The sequence below is a fragment of the Chionomys nivalis genome, chromosome 2 (genome assembly GCF_950005125.1).
Source record: "Chionomys nivalis chromosome 2, mChiNiv1.1, whole genome shotgun sequence".
Taxonomy (NCBI): Eukaryota; Metazoa; Chordata; class Mammalia; order Rodentia; family Cricetidae; genus Chionomys; species Chionomys nivalis.
Window position 1 is genome coordinate 114,826,249 of NC_080087.1, and position 5,722 is coordinate 114,831,970.

Below are 5,722 nucleotides of genomic sequence, written 5' to 3' on the forward strand. Positions count from 1 at the left end.
TGATCTCAGTATGCATGGCTGCCTGAAGTTGTCTAAATTGGCTGGTCTCCGTAATCTAAGACTAAGGGGTTGCATCTACCTCCTGGGGTGGCGTCCTGGACATTGGTAGCGGTAGTGATATCATAGCAGGGGCCACAAGCTTTTCCCCCACAAGTCCAGGGTCCCCTTCCTGAGTACCCAGGCGTGGTTCCTCTTCTGAGCATGATTAGATCCCAGGTGGAGGAGGGTTTCCAGTAAGCCTCCCCCGTCGTTTCACAACCCCATTGGGCACAGTAACTGTCCCTCGGCCCTCCACGTCTTTTTTGTGTGTTTTGTCCTGGACAAACATAGAAGTCTTTGTTCCTGGTCCCATGTCGTCCCCCTCCACCCCCCGGGTGATGGCAGTCATATCCCGGGAATGTCGCCATCCCCAGTCTTAGTAGGGCCCATATAATGATCCAAGGGCCCCACGGGTAAGCCTTATCTTTAAGGGGTTTTGAGTGCGTTGGGCTCTCCATGCTGGGGTTGCGGCGGGCTCCATTTTGTCAGCTGTATGGGCGGCCTTAACGTGTGAGGCGTGGATCCAGGCTGCGATGCCGTCAACCTTTAGTGCCATTGGGGGTCAGAAGGACAGTGTAAGGGCCTTTCCACCGAGGTTCCAAGTTTTAGGTCTGGTGTCTGCGGACCCAAACAGTATCTCCTATCTGGAAGGGATGCGGTTCCACCAGCTGGTTCAGTTGGTCTCGGTAAGCAGCGGCGAGTGGCTTCCAAACCTCTCTCTGCACAATCTGTAGACACCTGTAAATGAGCCTCCAGAGAAGGACTGTTAGCAAAATCAGCAATGTTTGAATTAAAGAAATTTATAAATGGGGAGGAGCCCCATATAGGATTTCAAAAGGAGTCAGTCCATGAGGCCCCAGGGTGTTGTGGGCCCTGTACAGGGCCAGTGGTAAGAGGAGCACCCAGTCTCTAGTGCCAGTTGCAAGCGTTAATTTGGATAAGGTCTCCTTAATTGTTCTATTCATGCATTCTACCTGTCCTGAACTTTGGGGTCTATACGCACAATGTAATTTCCATTCGACCCCTAGGAGTTTGGCCACCTACTGACTTACCTGGGAGACGAAGGCGGGCCCATTATCGGTGCCAAGACTTGAGGCATTCCGTACCTGGGAAATATTTCTTCCAAGAGCTTTTTGGTCACCACCTTTGAGGTTTCGTTTTTGGTGGGAAAGGCTTCTACCCATCCTGAAAAAGTGTCTATGAACACCAGGAGGTATCTGTACCCCTAGAGACCTGGCTTAACCTCTGTAAAGTCAATCTCCCAATGTACTCCGGGACAATGTCTCCGTGCCCGAACTCCTGGACCAAGCTTGGTTCTGCCTGCATTTACCTGAGCGCAGGCTTGGCATTCATCAGTCACTTTTTGCAGGGCTCCGTCCCTGTTCAGGAGGTATTGGCCTGACTCCTGTCTGTCCAACAAGGTTTTCATCTTCTTTGGCCCCAAATGAGTCAATTTATGCAAGTAGTCTATTATTTTATAAGTATGTTTTGTTGGCATACCAATCTTTTCCTTGAAAACCCAATGTTGCTTTTCGGGGTCATATGTGGCCCCCATTTTCTTTAGGAGATCAATGTCCTCTTTACTATAGGGTAGCGAACTGGAGGCTTGGGCCTCTTCTGGGTTCGTCAAGGGGAGAGCTTGGGAGGTCTTGGTTGATTTTATAGCAATCTCTCAAGCAGCGTTATCTGCCAGCCTATTTCCCTTTTCCTCAGGGCTATGGCCTTTTTGATGCCCAGGGCAGTGCATAATACTTAATTTGGGGGGCAAAAATAAGGCTTTCAGGAGTGCCAGTATCTCAAGTTTGTTTTTAATTTCCTTTCCTTCTGAGGTCAGCAGCCCTCGTCTTCAATAAATTTCCCCATGTATGTGAGCCATGGCGAATGCATATCGGCTATCCGTATAAACATTCAGTCTCTTACCTTCTGCCATCCGGAGTGCCTAGGTCAGAGCGATGAGTTCAGCCCTCTGGGCGGAGGTGCCTGCTGGTAAGGCTTCTGCCCAAACTACCTCAGTCTCTGTTGTCATTGCTGCCCCCGCCTTTCGTTTCCCATTTGCCAGGAAACTGCTGCCATCCGTATACCAAGTATAGTCAGCATCTCGGAGGGGTTGATTCGTCAGGTCCGGTCTGGTCCCGTGTGTTTCTGCGAGGATCTGGAGGCAGTCGTGGTGTTCCGGGTCCTCAGGCAGGGGGAGCAAGGTCGCGGGATTAAGAGCGACCACAGGTCCGAATTGCACCCGGTCCGCATTCAGGAGCAGGGCTTGGTGGTAAGTCATGCTGGCATTGGAGAGCCAGCAGTCTGGAGGCTGCTTGACTAAGGCTTCCACCGCATGGGGTGCCAGGATAGTCAGTGGCTGGCCCAGGGTTAGTTTACCCGCCTCCTTAGTGAGGACTGAAATAGCTGCTACCATTCGCAGACAGGGTGGCCACCCTGAAGAAACTGGGTTGAGTTTCTTTGAGAGATAGGCTACAGGACGCCTCCAAGGGCCCAGTTTGAGTTAGGACCCCTTTGACGTAACCCTGTCTCTCATCCACGAACAAGTCAAAGGGTTTGGTAATGTCAGGGAGGCCTAAAGCAGGGGAGGCTGGTAAGGCTTTCTTAATGTTTTTGAAAGCCCTCTGCTGTTCCTCTCCCCAATCAAACATTGTCCCTTGTTTAGTTAGAGGATACAAGGGTGCAGCCATCTCGGCAAACCCTGGGATCCAGAGGCGGCAGAATCCCGCTGTTCCCAGAAACTCTCGCAGCTGGCGGGGGTTCCGGGGGGCAGGGATGTTAGTGATAGTTTGTTTGTGCACCTCAGTCAGCCATCTCTGTCCATCTTTTAATTGATAACCTAGGTAAATGACTTGCTTCTGGCACATCTGAGCCTTCCTGGCCGATGCCTGATATCCTAATTGTCCCAATGTCTGTAGGAGGGACTTTGTGCCCTCCTGACATTCTTTCTCTGAAGCGGCCGCCAGAAGGAGGTCATCAACGTATTGGAGCAATGTCAGGGTGGGGTACTGGACCCGAAAGTCGCCAGGTCCCGGTGCAGAGCCTCATCAAAGAGGGTCGGGCTGTTCTTGAATCCCTGGGGGAGCCTAGTCCAGGTCAATTGACCCGAAAGACCAAGATCTGGGTCCTTCCATTCAAAGGCAAAAAGGGGCTGGCTCTCCGGATGCAGCCGCAAGCAGAAGAAGGCATCCTTTAAGTCTAATATGGTATACCAAACGTGGGATGGTGGCAGAGTGCTCAGTAAGTTATAGGGGTTGGGGACCATGGGGTGCATGTCCTTCACCCTTTTGTTGACCTCCCTCAAATCCTGCACTGGCCGGTAGTCCCCAGTCCCTGGTTTCTTTACTGGTAAAAGGGGGGGTATTCCATGGTGACCGGCAGGGGATGAGAATGCCCTGGTCCAAGAGCCTCTTTTTTTGCAATAAGCACATTGGTCCCTGTCCATTTTGGCCCCCTTCCTTTCTCCCAGCCTACCTCCCTCTCTTTCTTGTCCTTGAACTACAGTGGCCAGCAGCCTGCTTAATTCTTTATTCTGTTTCATGTCTCTTTCCTCATTTATTGGTTGCTCCTCTGAATATACTTGTAAATTCTCCTTTCCTTCTCTCTTTCTTTGCCTCTTCAGCAGATCCTGTATTGTATACCCCTGCAGACCTTCCAGCCTCTGTAATTTACTTCTGATATCCGGACTGGACTGCCAAATAAAGGATATTGAAACACTAATGGCCTGCCCCGGTTCCCCGGGTCATAGGGAGTATACATTCTGTATGCTTCCTTAAACCTCTCTAAAAAGGCAGAGGGAGTTTTCTCATTCCCTTGTATCACTTGCTTTACCTGAGCCACATTAGTGGGGCGGCATGCTGCCCCTCGGAGACCCGCTATAAGCAGCTGGCGATAGAGGCGTAGGTGTCCCTTACCTGCAGCTGTGGTGAAGTCCCAATCAGGTCGCGTCAGAGGGAAGGCCTCGTCAATTTCGTTAGGCAAAAGGGTTGGGTGACCATTGTCGCCTGGAACGTTTCTCCGAGCCTCCAAAAAGACTCTTTGCTCTTCCTCTGAGGTCAGCAGGGCTTGCAAGAATTGCTGGCAATCATTCCAGGTGGGCTGGTGGGTGACTAAAATAGACTCGATTAGATTAGTCAGTGCCACTGGGTTTTTGGAAAAGGAAGGGTTATGCTGTTTCCAGTTACAGTGATCAGAAGCTGAGAATGGCCAGTACTGTTGCTGCCCATTCGGACCCTCTCGGAGGGGAAGGGCGTGGGAGGTGGAATCAGGCGGCGGCTCGCGTCTGTCCCTCTGTTGGCCAGCCATAGGTGAGAGGGCCGGGGATTCTTGTGGGGGCCCCTCGGCCATCGCCGCTTCAGGTCCCTCTGGGCTATCTGATCCTGCATATGGAGGAGGCTCAACATTTTACAGGGTGTGTCAAACTTTTCCAACTTCTATAAGCAGTTACAAATATCATCAGGTCAATTCCAGTAAGAGTACAATGACAGACATTGTTGTTATTAAATACCATCAGTTCCAGTCTCTGAGAAACAGTTAAAACCCCAATTTTCCCCCCTTCTTAAGTGAAGAGGGGTTGTTAACGATTGTCCCATGGTACCAGATTTAGGCTCGAGCACAAACAGATATACAAAAACAAAGAACATATTTAAACACAAAAATTCAACAATTAGACACAAACAATATGGACGCGCAGCACGGCTTTGGCGCAAAACCCAAAGCAAAAATTCAGACGGAGACTGAAAAAAATCAGGCTCCAGCCACCTTTGGAATGTGGCCCGCCAGACGAGCGCCGAAAAAGCTGCCATCTAATTTCGGGCTCCAGATTCAGACCCAAGTCAGCAAAGCAAGACTTTGGGTCTGATACAGATTGAGCTCCGGAAAAGCTGCCACCTAATTCCGGGCTCCAGACACCCTTGGAACGTCTTCCAGGGCTGCGGGGTGGAAGTTCGAGCTCGTCAGCTCCTTCCTGGGCCCGCCAGATACAGAGCACCCAGATCTGAGTGTACAGAGTTAACAAGCACAGAAACGACGCAGACACAGACTAACAAATCGGTGCTGGCCAGCTTACCTCCCGATGGTGGGTCGGTGGTCCCTGGGTGAGGGCCTTCAATTCCCGGCCAACGCACCAAATGAAAGACCCCCGGTAGGGACCTTCCCTCAGGTGGAGACCCCGGACCCACAGACCAGGCCGAGACCACGAGTCGGATGCAAACTGCAAGAGGTTTATTAGGTAGACACAGGTACCTGCGGGCGGCAAAGTCTTTCGGAGGACTTGCGCGCCTGTAGACTGGGAGGAGGACTTTTTATAGGAAAGAGGGCAGCAAAAAGCAATTTACAGAAGCAGAAGCGTGGTTATCAGAATGAGGCGGGGGGGGGGGCATGAATGGTTTTCCTCTCCCAGCATGGATGTCTGGCAGCAGACATCCTGCTCTTATCTTATAGGTATCCTACTTTGAAGTCATCCTGCTTTGTAGATGTCCTATCTTATAGATATCCTGTTTTCCTCTCACGAGAGCAGGCTAGCTGCTGATCCTGAGAATCTTTCAAGCAAACAGGACGTTCTCCCGGGGAGCCTGCTAGCTGCGGGTTCTGAGGAGGGGGTCTGTAGGGTCTTTCAGGCCAGGCAGTGATTAAAAGAATACAGTTTCCATGTAATTATTTCGGGGCATAAGCTAGCCATGCAGGCGGC

The 5,722-nt window shown here is 51.2% G+C and overlaps 1 pseudogene; it reads right to left on the minus strand.

The window, feature by feature from the left end:
* Positions 1 to 311: 311 nt before the first annotated feature.
* On the minus strand, positions 312 to 4,645 carry LOC130869623 (uncharacterized; annotated as a pseudogene).
* Positions 4,646 to 5,722: the final 1,077 nt, after the last annotated feature.